Source organism: Chiloscyllium punctatum, chromosome 47 (genome assembly GCF_047496795.1).
Source record: "Chiloscyllium punctatum isolate Juve2018m chromosome 47, sChiPun1.3, whole genome shotgun sequence".
Classification (NCBI taxonomy): Eukaryota; Metazoa; Chordata; class Chondrichthyes; order Orectolobiformes; family Hemiscylliidae; genus Chiloscyllium; species Chiloscyllium punctatum.
In genome coordinates, this window is record NC_092785.1 from 5905893 (window position 1) to 5919249 (window position 13357).

At 44.3% G+C, this 13357-nt stretch overlaps 1 non-coding gene across 1 annotated transcript; it reads left to right on the plus strand.

Moving 5' to 3' along the window:
- Window positions 1–12350: 12350 nt before the first annotated feature.
- Window positions 12351–12512, plus strand: LOC140468693 (U1 spliceosomal RNA). The gene has a single exon (XR_011955802.1). It is a non-coding gene; the product is annotated as a U1 spliceosomal RNA (small nuclear RNA).
- The last annotated feature ends 845 nt before the right edge of the window (window positions 12513–13357 follow it).

The following is a 13357-nucleotide window of genomic DNA, read 5'->3' on the forward strand; positions in this document are numbered from 1 at the left end:
GGATATCTAATCAGGATCTGCGATGTATAATGGACTTGAATGGATATAGTAGGCCGCAATCTATTTGACGTGTGGGATTAGTGTATCAGTTCCTCAGGAGTTGGTGTAAGTGTTTAATCGCCTCACTTCTGTTCTGACACCAGCTGATAAATTACAGAACCAATCAGATCCCCGACGAAATCCAGCCTGATGGATCATAACTTTATTTGGTTTGATTTAACAAAGTGATCTCTTGCTGAATTATAAACACACAATGCTGCAAATTTTGGTTCCACACCAAAACAGAGATTTATTTCAAAAGAAGTGACGGGAAAATAGAATGAGAATCTAAATTAGATTGTTGCTGGAAAAGCACAGCAGGTCAGGCAGCATCCAAGGAACAGGGAAATCGACGTTGAGGGCAACGTCCCTGATAAATGGCTAATCTAGACTCTGCTTTCCAGGATCTGCAGACCTTGTTTTTACCCCGATAAGATACAATAAACCAAACTACATACTTGTTATGCAGATTCAAAGGAAATGAACACACAGTAAATGTATAACTCTCATTAACCCCAAAACAATATATAAATCAAGCAAATCGACATGACTTTTCTATATTATGCAAAACACGACTTCCAGTGTCGTTACAAAGAAACAACCCTCACATAATATTCACACCAGAATCCCTTTATATAGCAATTGGTTAAATGCTTGTGATTGTCACTTGTAAACTGGAACTGCAGTGAATAACTTTATGGAGCTACTACATAGCTGAGTGTCAATGTACTCAGGTTTAAACCATCGCTTCAGAGATTTTTCTTGTCCACACACTTCTGTCTGGGACCAACACAACATTTTCATTCAAACGCAATGAAATTTAGTGAAACTCTAATTTCCTTCGCATGAGCATAGATCTATGCATCCAATCATTTCCAGTGTCTTACTGGAACTAAAATAAATGACATAAATGAGATCAGTGAAAGCAAATCTTTCTCAGTTAAGTGTTTCTCCCTCCATCGGTTATTCCAGAACTCTTCGACAAATCTTTCAGGCTCCATTAACACCATGCTGGGTTGCAATCGCCAAAACGAAACACAGGTTCACTCATGCATAAAGCCATTTAGCCGAAAGCCAAACCTCAAACGCAATATTTAATACAAACTTATGTTATTGCAGACATAACTTCAACTTCAGATGCACAGAGAAGCCTACTGCTTCTTTACTCAACAAATCAGAAAAACACCAGGTTATCGTCCAACAGGTTGAATTGGAAGCACACTAGCTCTCGAAGTGACGCTCCTTCATCAGGTGATAGTGGAGGGCTCGATCGTAATACAGAATTTAGAGCAAACATTTGCAGTGTGATGTAACTGAAATACATTGAGAAATTGACTGTCTGTTAAGCCTTTCATCTGTTAGAATACAATAATATTTTCACTTCATTCATGTGGAAATCACAAAACCTTTTTCTTAAAGTTGCATTCCCGGGTTAGCTGTTAACAATGGTGATAGCTACACAATATGTTGAAGATGTTAGCCCCCTGTGTTCTCTGTCTATGACCTGATGTTTAGTTTGATTCTAATCTAAAAAGTGAGATAACAGAGTTTTACATAAATTCATGCTGTGTTTGAGCTCAGAGTTCTGCATGAATGTATGCGGTTTTTGAGCAAAGTGCAATGTAACTCTCCAAGCACAATTTCACCCCACAAAATATATGTGTGCATGTGGGTTTTGTTTGTCTGTGTGAGTGTGTCTGTCTGAGGTGGGGGTTTTGAGTGTGAGAAAGTGTGTGTGTGTCGTGAGTGCAGAGTGTCTTAAATCTGTGAAAGGGTGCATGTGTGAGTGTGGGAGTATGCATGTCTATAAGTGTGTGTGTGGGAGTCTGTGTGCGCGTCTGTGTGTACCTGTGGCCGTGTGTTTGTGAGAGTGTGTGTAGCAATATCTGTGTGTGTGTGTCGTGCAATGGTGATCACCTGTAATGTGACATTATCCCAAGGATAATGTTGAGGCCCTCCCTATGGGTACAGAACTTAGCTCTCAGCCTCTCCTCGGCCACTTTCCTCTGCTGCCTGTCCCGAAGTCCAACTTGGAGGATGGTCACCCGAAGGTCCGAGGCTGAATGTCCTGGACCACTGAAGTGTTCCCCAACTGGGGGGGAACCCTCCTGTCTGTTGATTATTGTGCGGTGCCCATTCATCCGTTGTCGTCAGCTTTGCTCGGTTTACCCAATGTCCCATGCCTCCGGCTTTCCTTGCCTGCAACGTATAAGATCGACAACGTTGGCTGAGTCACATGAGTACCTGGCATGTACAAGGTGGGAGGTGTTCCCATGCGCAATAGTCAAACAGATCATTGTTCGTAGCAAACTACCCGGCTCTCAGGACAACTCCATACAAATTGTCACGGTGGACGCTGCAAGACATGTCAGATTGTGGACATAGATACCACTATTACTCATGGGAACACCTCCCACCTTGGACATGCCAGGTACTCATGTGAATCAGCCAACGTTGTCTATCATATACGTTGCAGTCAAGGATGCCCAGAGGCATGGAACATTGGGGAAATCGAGCAAAGGCTACGACAGCGGGTGAATGGGCACCGCACAACAATCAATAGACAGCAGGGTTCCCGCCCAGTTGGGGAATACCTCAGTGGTCCAGGACATTCAGCCCTGGACCTTCTGGTGACTATCTTCCAAGTTGGACTTCACGACAGGCAGCAGAAGAAAGTGGCCGAGCAGAGGCTGACAGCTGAGTTCTGTGCCTGCAGGGAGTTCATCTACCGGACCTTGGGTTCATGTCACATTACAGGTGGTCACCATTGCACTACACACACACAGTAATTCCTACACATACACTCTCACATACACACAGACACAGGTGCACACAGGCGCGCTCACAGACAACCAAACACACCCTTATAGACACACACACTCCCACACTCACACATGCACCCCCTCACAGACTTAAAACACTCTGCACTCACTACACACGCACGCACACACTTTCTCACACTCACAACCCTCACCCCAGACAGACATACCCACACAGACAGACAAAGACCCACATGCACACATATATTTTGTGGGGTGAATTTGTACTTGCAGAGTTACATTGTACTTTGATGAAAAACTGCATGCATTCATGTAGAACTCTGAACTCAAAAAACTGCATGAATTTATTTAAAACCCTGTTATCTCACTTTTTAGATTAGAATCAATCTAAACATCAGGTCATAGACAGAGAACACAGGGGGCTAACACCTTCAACATATTGTCTAGCTATCACCATTTTTAACAGCTAAAACAAGAATGCAACTTTAAAAAAAGATTTTGTTATTTACACATGAAAGAATTGAAACTATTGCTGTATTCTAACAGATGAAATGCTCAACAGACAAGCAATTTTTCAATGTATAATTTCAGTTACATAACACTGCAAATTCTTGCTATAAATTCTGTGTTACGATCGAGCCCTCCACTATCACCTGATGAAGGAGCGTCACTCCGAAAGCTAGTGTGCTTCCCATGAAACCTGTTGGTGTGTGATTATTAACTTTGTACACCGCAGTCCAACGCCGGCATCCCCAAATCATAAAAATATCACGGCTGATATTTTTAAAAAGTGATTCATTTTATTAATTCCACCGAAAATCTTTGTAGTCTTCGATCGAAATGGGGATTTCTGGATGGTTCCCAGAAGAGAGGAATAATTTTCCAAGGAATTCCTGCGGAATCTGCGATGATGTGGATTCCACGGGGTCCCTGTAATCTGAGACCTAATTACTTTTTGTCTGCCACTGTGTGACTTTTGGGCGCAATGTTGCCAGGTATCATTGTCAGTGGTAGAGGAAACACGCAGAGAATCATCAGATAGATTCACAAAAACTCAGAGGTGTAAGGCACTTACCAGGAATTGTTACAAACGGAAGGGTCGTACCAAATATTTTCAACACAAAAGAAAATAAAAACGCCATTTTCTTCCTCAATTACTTTGTGATGTCAATTTCTCTGTACTCAATGCCGAGGTGATAAAGTCTCAAAGCCTTTCATTTATGTCTGCTGGCATCGTTCGGGGGGGCTGTAACATTACAATATGGTTCAATCAATTTATTTACAAAATTGAACAAACAGGTGACAGCGGTGAGTTAACTCTGAGTTGTCACAGACCATTTTTAGAACTGATGTTTATTGGATGATGCAAATCTCAATTGGACGATAGCAAACATTGGAAAATGCATATTGAAGAAAATCATAGACTCCTTACAATGTGGAAGTGGGCCAATTGGCCCATCGAGCCCACATCGACCCTGCAAAGACTATCCCACCCAGACCCACCCACTGTCCATGTTAGGCAGCAGTGCTAAGCACTGAGCCACTGTGCCAACCTGTCCACCAGCATTGACAACCCAACACCATCTCTGAAATCTCATTTTACTTCAATGTCATCCTTCCCTTGCATTTGACCATTGGAAATTATATTCCGGTTGTTGAGTGTCTCTCTCTGAGAAGTGTTCTCCTCAACACTGGTATGTGGCTTTCCTGGTTATCAGCGGCTGCTCTATGAAAGGATGATAGTAGGTTAACGGAGACGACACATTGTATGTTTTAATCAATCAAACATTGTGATCGAAATCCTCACCCTCCACTGACACAGTGTCTGAATCAAATATATCTCCTCCAGTGCAGGCAATAATTGAAATCAATAAAATAATCACTGAAAATTGCCTTCAAAGGCTATGCAAACTCCGGTCAATAAAAATCCTTCTACTGGGATACGAAAGTCCTGGACATTTTGCAGAGCTGACTCTGAGACACAACTGACATGTGCAGAAGCACAAGGGCCTGAGTCATTCTCTCTTCCCTGCAGTGTGCTGAGCATGTACAGAGAAGAAACTTCAAGCATCTGATTGATGGTGGATTGGTACAGTTTCAAGCGAAATGTAGGAATGAGGCTCGGGAGGCATTTGCACACTCAATTATACAGAAATTTAAAATTCTAGAATTGTTTGAGCAGGAGTCAATGTTGGTAATGAGCCCTGCAGTGATGGGGAATTGGGAATTGATGTGAGGAATGATAAAGTACAGAAAACAGAGAGCAAGAATAAATCTGACTTATTCATGTTCTTCGGCTGATATTAGTGTGTACCAGAATTATCATTCCTCGTGTCACAGCCATTCATTATCTGTATCCATGACTGAGGTGATAGGATCATGTGTTACGTTGGTGATAACATAATGGTAGGTGGATAGTAAAGGAGCAGAGAGGAAGACTGAGAAAGGGAAGGACAGGTTCAGTGAGTGAATGAGCACAAAAATAGTCTGTGCAATATAATGTCGTGAAATGTGAAGAATTCTTCAACCATTTCAATCTTGAAAGATTTCAGACCACCAATAACGTTTCGATGCTTACCCCAGTCGTAAATCAAGAGGCAACAGGAATCCTTGCGTTCCATTCAGTGTCAGTATTTTCTATTATTCTCTTGAAACCTTTTCTCCTCTCAGACCCTATCAAATTTGAGGAATTCCACCCTGTGTTTGCGTCATTTCGGTCCGTCATATTGATCCCTTTAAGTGAAGTTATCAGTCTGGTCAATCGATGCTGCACTCAAATAGACATGGAAGCAAAACCTGGTTGGTATTTTTCGTTTTTTTCCCACTTATAAAGTCAGTTTGGTGCTGTGTTAACATAAAGTTGCAGCAGTGTTCAAAGCTAAATTGATTGACTCTTTCAGAATCATCCGTCCTGACTCGACAGAGTCCAGGAAGGTCTATTGTCTCAAAAGTGCCGAGGGTCGAGAATATCACGTAACAAATTCAGCACATTTTTGGGGTGGGGTGGACTGTGAGTGGGGCAGGGAGAGGGAAAGTGTGGAAAATGAGGAAGCCCTCGTCCACATTGGCGCCAAACCTTCAGAATCTTGCATCCTACCATGAATTACTCCATAGAACATAGAACATAGAAAAATACAGCGCAGCACATGCCCTTCGGCCCTCGATGTTGCGCCGACCGAAGCCTACCTAACCTACACTCGTCCAATAACCTCCATATGCTTATCCAATGCCCGCTTGAATGACCATAAAGAGGGAGAGTCCACCACTGATACTGGCAGGGCATTCCATGAACTCACGACCCGCTGAGTAAAGAATCTACCCCGAACATTCGTCCTATACCAACCTCCCCTTAATTTAATGCTGTGTCCCCTAGTAACAGCTGACTCCATACGCGGAAAAAGGTTTTCACTGTCAACCCTATCTAAACCCCTAATCATCTTGTACACCTCTATCAAATCGCCGCTAAACCTTCTTTTCTCCAATGAGATCAGCCACAAGGACCTCAGCCTCTCCTCATACGATCTTCCTACCATGCCAGGCAACATCCTGGTAAACCTCCTCTGCACCCGTTCCAGTGCCTCCACGTCCTTCCAATAGTATGGCGACCAAAACTGTACACAATACTCTAGATGCGGCCACACCAGAGTCTTATACAACTGCAACATGACCTCAGGATTCTGGAACTCAATTCCTCTACCCATAAAGCCCAGTACGCCATATGCCTTCTTCACAGCACTATTTACCTGGGAGGCAACTTTCAGAGATCTGTGTACATGGACACCAAGATTCCTCTGCTCATCCACACTACCAAGTAGCCTACCATTAGCCCAGTAATCCATCTTCTTGTTGCTCCTACCAAAGTGAATGACTTCACACTGAGCTACATTGAACTCCATTTGCCACCTTTCTGCCCAGCTCTGCAACTTATCTCTATCCCGCTGTAACCTGCCACATCCTTCTTCGCTGCCCACCACTCCCTTGACTTTCGAATCATCCACAAACCTGCTCACCCAGCCTTCAAGCCCCTCCTCCAGGTCATTTATAAAAATGACAAACAGCAATGGTCCCAAAACAGATCCTTGTGGAACACCGCTCGTAACTGCACTCCAAGATGAATCTTTACCATCAACTACTACCCTCTGTCTCCTTCCAGCCAGCCAATTCCTAATCCAAACCTCTAATGCACCCTCAATGTCATACCTCCGTAATTTGTGCGGTAGCCTACCATGGGGTACTTCATCAAACGCCTTGCTAAAATCCATATACACCACATCTACTGCTTTACCCTCGTCCACTTCCTTAGTCACCTTCTCAAAGTACTCAATAAAGTTTGTGAGGCATGACCTGCCCTTCAGAAAACTATGCTGACTATCCTTGATCACATTATTCCTATCCAGATGTTCATAAATCCTATCCCTTACAATTCTCTCTAAGACTTTGCCCACAACAGAAGTGAGACTCACTGGCCTATAGTTACTAGGGCTGTCCCCACTCCCCTTCTTGAACAAGGGGACCACCTTCGCTATCCTCCAGTCTTCTGGCACTATTCCTGTAGACAACGATGACATGAAAATCAAGGCCAATGGCTCCGCTATCTCCTCCCTAGCTTCCCAGAGGATCCAAGGATAAATGCCATCAGGCCCAGAGGGCTAATGTATTTTCACCCTTTCCAGTATTCCCCGGACCTCTTCCCTACATACCTCAAAGCCATCCATTCTTATCACTTGTGACTCAATATTCACATCAGCAACAAAGTCCTGTTCCTGAGTGAATACTGATGAAAAGTATTGATTTAGTGTCTCTCCAATCTCCTCTGCCTCCAAGCACAACTTCCCACTTACTATCCTTGACTCGACCGATACCGACCCTAGCCATCCTTTTATTCCTGACATACCTACAGAAAGCCTTAGGGTTTTCCCTAATCCCACCAACCAAGGGCTTTTCATGTCCCCTTCTCGCTGCTCTTAGGTCTCTGTTCAGATCCTTCCTGGCTACCTTAGAACTCTCAATCGCCCCAACTGAACTTTCACGCCTCATCTTTACATAGGCCGCCCTCTTCCATTTTACAAGGGATTCCAATTCCTTATTAAACCACGGCTGCCTCAAAAGACCCGTTCCTCCCTGCCTGACTGGTACATACTTATCAAGGACACCCAATAGCTGCTCCTTGAACAAGATCCACATATCATTTTTGTCCTTCCCTTGAAGCCTATTTTTCCAATCCACACATCCTAAGTCATGCGTCACCGCATCATAATTTCCCTTTTCCCCCGCTATAACTCTTGCCTGCAGTGCACACTTATCCCTCTCCATCACTAGAGTAAAAGTCACCGAGTTGTGGTCACTTTCCCCGAAGTGCTCACCTACCTCCAAGTCTAACACCTGGCCTGGTTCATTACCGAGAACCAAATCCAGTATGACCTCACCTCTTGTTGGGCTGCCTACATATTGTGTTGGGAAACCCTCCTGCACTCTTTATTTACAAAAGATGAGCCTTTGACAAAAGCCTGTCACTGAGTCAGGTACTCAACATCTCAGTATCCCTGACATTTACCCTGAGGCTAACTAAAAAGAACAACAAGTAATTGATGCATAAATGGGCAAACGTGGACTGAGTTATCAGTGGATAGGGAATGGCGAAAGAGCATGAAACATCTTAATCAATCACAACACTAAATCAGTCACCTCTCGGACAATAAGCAAACAGGAAAAGGTGACAATTGCCGGCGCTGACTGATTCCAGGACTGTTCGGGAAACTTTCTGATTCCCACCCATTTACTCAGACTGCACTAACGCTGTTGATGGAGAGCTGTCGCATCCAATTGCAGGTCTCGTTGCAAAAGCCAATTTTGGAGAGTACATCCCACGAGTTTGTATGCAATTTCTTGTAAATGGCCTTGTCCTGGTCCAGGCTGGTAAGGCAGATTGCCAACCTGACTGTCTCACACAATTACATCACTGAGAAGTGCGAGACTCTGAGAGATCGTTCTGCCAAGTACACCACAGGCGTTGTCAGGGTGAATCATTGATCCCACAGCATACCTAACGTAGTTGGCGATAATCTCAGGCAGGATTCTGTAATTTACATTTTGAAGTGTAACCGGTCGTCAGTCCTCCCTGTGCCCCTTCTAACTGTCGATGAGAGCGATGATAACTTTCGTGTTGTATTCACACAGTCTTCCTGTTCAAAGCATAGTTATCTACTTCCAGAGGTGCAGGCCAATCAGGTGCCACAGAGGTGAAAACAACTCAGATGGGCAATCCTCACTTCTGGATGCTGCACTATTTCCTCTGGATTTAAGGGTGTTGGTCAGCTTCTTCAGAGGAAACAGCTGGTCCAGATTCTCCCGTGTGCTGTTGTCTAAGACCTCTGTGATACAGGACAGGAACAACTGTGCGACCGCGCTATCTGTGCACTTCATATCATATCGACTGGCAAAAAGGGATTTGCCGATCTCCAGAATGTTCTTCCCGGTGGTCGTGGTGTCAGTAGAAACCCTTTTAATCCAGACAGATCGGACAATTCTCCCGAAGGTCTGTCTCCACAAACACACAAAGATTGTTTGGTCTGTTCTTTTACCCACAAGCTGTACCAAAGGCCACAATTTACTCTCAGCAAACAGTTCCCAGTTCACAGCTCGAAGCCCATTTCATTAAAAGAATGCAAATAACAAAAAGTCAGTAAAGGACCTATCACCTCTGTCCCCCATCATTTCTGGTGCAGTGTTCACCTTCTCCTTTGTAAAGTCCCTGTGGGTATATGAACAGGAAGAGTTTGGAGGGACATGGGTCAAATGAGACAATTGAGTGCATCTGATCGGCATGGATGAGTTTGATTTGATTCAATTCGATTAATTTATTTTGGCGTGTACTTAAATGCACTGAAAAGCTTTGCTTATGAGCAGTGCAGGGAGATCACACGAAGCAATGATGTGCAGAACAAAAGATGTTGACAGAGGCATACAGGTTACATTGCGGAGGGAGTACAAGAGAGGTCAGCGTTAGAAAGATCAGCATTACTTGAGTCAAGAGAGTCCATTCAATCTTCTGATTACGTCTGGGCAGAAGATGTTCCTGAAACTGTTTGTTTCTGTAGCTTCTGCTTAACGGAAGAAGTTTTAACCGAGGTGTCAAGGGTCCAATGGAGTCCATCGATGGAAGTTCGGCTCACGTGAAGGCCTGGGTTGTCAGGATGTCTGACTGGGATGAGATCGAAGATTGATGCTGATAATGAAATGGTTGAATGAACATCAATTTCTGTTTGTGTTTCTGATATAGAGTCTGCAGTTCCTTTGGTTTTGTTCAGCCCCTTCTTTAGCCTGTTGCACAGGAGGTCATTCAGAAGTTGGAGGCAATGGCCCAGTGTAACTATCACTGGACTGTCAATCCACAGACCCAGGTAATGTTTTTTCGGACACAGACACACGGCAGATGGTGTCATTTGAATTCCATAAAAGTCTGGAATTGAAGACGCTCATGATGACCGGTTCAGAGAGGGGAACTGCCATCCTTTCCTGTTCACGACTACGTGTGACTCCAGACGTATACCATTGTGATTGACACTGACCTGCCCTCTATGCAATTGGGGATGGGTGATAAATACTGATGCAAGCCAGCAATGCCCTTATCCGTGAATGAAGAAAAACAAAGCCCCTTCTTTAACCTGTAACAGAGGAATTGGAGGAGGCAATTTCACACATTTTTGAAATGGGAAAGGGTACCAGCAGAAGGCTATTCATCCCCTCTCAAGTGGGCAAGAACAATCGATGGGCATTACGTCAGTCCACACTGTTGGACTTGAAAAAATCAAGGCATGCGGGTAAGGGTAGGTGTGAGGAGAGGGAATTTGTGTGACGTTCAATTCCAACTATATAGGGAATGAGGAACAGTCGGTGAGGAGGACAGAAGTGATCCTTGAAGGCAATGCAACAGGGAGGCAGCTAATTGTGTCAATGGTCATAGTGTGAGCAAGGCTCATTATTGAATTTGAACTGATGAGACCATTTGTTGATAGCTTACAGGAAAGCAGTACTTCTCCCCACAACACTGACTAAAGATGGAAATCATCTCCCTTACTCTGCATGTCATCCTTTCTCTAGTCCCCAGTATTTAATCATCAATGTTATCCTGTATGCACTCCACTCTCTTCCCCAGTGTTTAATTATCTACCGATTACTCTGTCTTTCAATTTCTCTCTCTCTCTCTCTCTCTGGATTTAAGCCTCTGTCCGTATCCCCACAAATCCCCATAAACACCTCTTGACAATACAGGTAAAATCAAACACAGTGTCTCACAGGAGAGATGTCGGAGAGAGATTCAGCACGGAACAATTACTTTCACGTAGCTGTTCCTTTTACAAGCAGTCTGATAGACTGTCTGCATATTAACACCGAACCAAACTAAACCAGCCCAGAGTAAAGCTGAGCTGTGAGAATTGGCCACTCCCCTTTCATTGTTTTTTTTTTACTTGAAAGGCTTTTTGCCGGAGGTAGTGTCTGTTGGATATCATGAAGTTGGCCCTAAAACCCATCAAAACTCGACGCCACAGAACCTCTGCATTTACAAACATTCTAAGAAAAAAATAAGAACAGTAAAGGATCAGCATCATCACACACTTAATGTCCTGGTCTCCACTGTCCTCTGCGGTAATAATTTCAACAGATTAAACATTCCTTCAATGAAGAAATTCATACTCATCTCAGTTCCAAAGGTCGCCTCTTCACTCTGGGGCTGTACCGTCATGTCTTAGTCTCTCTTAGATGTCGAAACAGCTTCCAAGCAGAAGCTGAAATGGGAGGACTCTTCACAAAATGAAGTGCAATGCTGGCCTGAGGCTGTTAATGACAGTCCCTGGGATTGTTTAGAATTGGTGAACTGGACCGTGTTAAAGTACTCAGCAGAAGACCTGGAAAAGAAGGGATCTGCCTGTGACATCCTTTATATACGCCTGGACTCTCAGTCACACTGCACGCTGCCCTCGAAGTGGCTGCGCGGGGGACAAGACTGTCATACACCTCCTTCTGGAATGAGCCTGTGCAGAATAAGTCTGGAGAGGAATGCAGTGGTGTTTGTCGAGGTTCATCTCAAGCAGAGCTGTGACGCGGGACTCCGTGCTATTTGGTCTGTTCCCCAGGATGCGCACCAAGACGAACATCATCTGTGCCTGGATGATTATCAACACGGTGAAGGACGCTCTCTGGGCGGTCCGAAACCTTCTGATCTTCCGGCTAAAGGAGTTGACCTCGACTGAGTGTTGCAGCCTAGCACATTCCAAGACCCAGGACTACGTGTTGAGGGACGCGCTGAAGCTTGGGGTAGCTGCCAGCAAGGTTCGGTGGGGAAAGACCATCGTGTAACATCTGCCTGCCCATGAAGAACAGGGGGCCCACACAGTCAGTCTGGCTCTGCTGACGCCTCAGCTAAACATGTAAGCGTACAGACCTGTATAAATTAAAGATTACTCTGTCTCTGTATACCATTATTTGAATGATTACGGATGTATTGCATGAACAATTGTCCAGATCATCAAAATATTTTATGAAGGATGTATATTTTTGAAATTAAAAATGGGTCTCCCAGGACGAGGCTATCCCATTGCACATCGGGTGTGCTGACGCCTGCGATGTCCACAAATGTGGGATACTCGACTGCAAAATTTGTGGTAGTGGTGTCTGCGTTCGTGCTCTCACCTGGTTAACAAACAAAAAGCTGATGTTCCAATAGATGGCGCTCATTTGTGTTTCCTCCAGCTTCCTTGTTTTTCACACATCTCTGTTCAACAAGTTGATAGATATATGCTGCACGTCTTACTTCATCCTGCAATAAACCACTATGTTCAAACCTTTTGACAAGAGCAAGAAGCCAAGCTTCAAATTACCAAATCTATTGCCCTCTATTTACTGCCTATTCAAGTATTGCTCAAAATGCCCCTTTAAACAATTTTTTGGAGAGAGGTAAAACAGCCCCAGCCTATTCAGCCTCTCCCTGTAGCTCAAATCTTCCAACCCTGGCAACATCCTTGTAATTCTTTTCTGAATCCTTTCAAGTTTCACAACATCCTTCCATAGGAAGGAGACCAGATTGCACAGGTGATGTCCAGGAAACAACCCTCGGTAGTAAAGTACTTACAATCGCCACAGCAGAATGTTAGTGCGAATGAAAAGTAAATCTGATGTTTCCTTCGCCAACAGACAGCACGTTGTGCAGTTAGAGAGGTCACACATTTCCCACGCGAGAAACAAAGTCAGCAGGAAATTAACAGAGAGAGTCAGAAGGGAAAATACAAATAAGAAATGAATTGATCAAACATTCTCCACATCTGCAAGAGGTCTTCACATCATGGGCACAGTTGTTACCCCTGCTGCCTCACAGCACCAGCAGTCCCGGGTTCGATTCCCACCTCAGGCGACTGACTGCGAGGCGTTTGCACATTCCCCCATTTCTACTTGGGTTTTCTCCTTCAGTCCAAGTATGTGGCAGGTCAGGTGAATTGGCCATGCGAAATTGCTCGTAGTGTTAGTTGTAGGGGCATGGGTGG